Below are 2,027 nucleotides of genomic sequence, written 5' to 3'. Positions count from 1 at the left end.
GTGGAAGTGTGGTTGCACAGAATGCAGGTCAGCAATCACAGTCTTTGAGTGGACCAGGAGAGTCCTCATCTAGTGGGTCTGTTGATAGACCATGGAGTGGCAGGCTGCGTCATAATACCAGTCCTGCAAATGTGATTAGTACATCACGTAAAGGAAAAGAGAAAGTGGTTGAGTCCCTTGGTATGCCTAACATTTCTGCAGGGCATTCTCATGTTGATGGAGAGTCTAGTGGCTCAGATATGAGCCTTGATGAGGAGATTGGGATCCCAACTATGAGAACACCTGGTGTAAAGAAGGCTATGGAAGCCATGAATGAAAAGCTGCGAAGATCTAGGAGAGTGAAAAATCCTGTGCAGAGATTTACCTATGATGGTTATGTGGCACATCACTATGCATATATGGCAAAGGTTGTGCAGGTTGTAGAGCCCACATGCATTGATGAGGCTGTTGGAAATGTCTGTTGGGAGAAAGCTATGGATGAGGAGATGGATGCACTATATGGAAATGAGACTTGGGATTTAGTGCAATTGCCTGAAGGCAAGAAAGCCATTGGATGCAAGTGGGTGTACAAAGTTAAACATAACAGTGATGGAAGCATAAACAGGTACAAAGGCTAGATTGGTAGCCAAAGGATATGCAAGTGGGTGTACAAAGTTAAACATAACAGTGATGGAAGCATAAACAAGTACAAGGCTAGATTGGTAGCCAAAGGATATGTGCAGACATATGGCATTGATTATGAGGAAACTTTCAGCCCAGTTGCCAAGATGGCAACAGTGAGAGTTGTGATAGCAGTGGCTGCGTCAAAGCAATGGTCTTTACATCAGATGGATGTAAAGAATGCATTCTTGCATGGGGATTTGCAAGAAGAGGTGTATATGCTGCAGCCACCTGGTTACGAGGATGTGGGTCACCCTGAGCATGTTTGCAGGTTGAAGAAAGCCTTGTATGGCTCAAAACAAGCACCAAGAGCATGGTCTGACAAGATCTCTGAATATCTTGTCACTATTGGCTTTCATGTAGCCAATGTAGATTTCTCGCTGTATGTGAGACATGGTGATAGAGGGGTTGTGCTTATTGTCATCTATGTAGATGACTTCATCATTATGGGGGACCATGATGCAGAGATCTTTGATGTAAAGATCTTGCTTAGACAGAAGTTTGAGATGAAGGATCTGGGAGAGCTCAGATATTTCTTGGGCATTGAGGTGATTAGGTCACCACATGGTATTGGATTACTGCAGAGACAGTATGGCTTGGACATGTTGTCCAACTATGGTATGACAGGCTGTAAGCCTATTTCCGTGCCATTGGATCAGAATGGCAAGTTGAGTGCAGATTCAGGAGAGATCTTGGAGGATCCTACTATGTATAGGCGCATAGTAGGAAGTTTGATCTACATGACGATCACCAGACCAGATTTGAGCTATGCTGTTGGGTTGGTGAGTCAATTTATGCAGGTTCCATGGAAACCGCATTTGGATGTAGCTGCAATGTCAGTTTTACTCAGAAAAAAATGCGCCAAAAAAACGTGCTGCCGCCGGCGATTCGCGCTGTTTCTCTTCAATTCCTTGGAGTGGCTTGTAGCCCCTTGAGTGTAGTTTAAGCTCCTAAAAGGGCTTAGCCTAATTTGAAGTGTGCTAGGAGAATGGACTTCTCCACTGGCTGGGGGTACAGAGATGAGTTGAAAACTAACTAAAATTTTGATTATTTTCTAATTATCTACTAATCCTAATTAATTAGATAATGGGCTCATAAACCTAATGGATTCTAGGCATGGCTCTGATACAATGTTGAAATTTGAGCATTGTGATGAGCTATGGTGGATCAAACACTAGAATCAACATCATTAACAAAGTGATTAGCAAATATTTAAGATATAATTAGTGGGTAATTAGCAAATAGATTAATGTAAGCATGCATACTAAAAAACCAGCAAATTCTCATTAGGGCAATGCCTCAATTTATAGAGTTTACATCAAGCATCAAATCCCATTGATTTCTCCATGATTCACTCCACCTCTTTT

Source organism: Cibotium barometz, chromosome 53 (genome assembly GCF_041138505.1).
Source record: "Cibotium barometz isolate CiBa-2024 chromosome 53, ASM4113850v1, whole genome shotgun sequence".
Taxonomy (NCBI): domain Eukaryota; kingdom Viridiplantae; phylum Streptophyta; class Polypodiopsida; order Cyatheales; family Cibotiaceae; genus Cibotium; species Cibotium barometz.
This window is presented reverse-complemented; position numbering follows the sequence as displayed.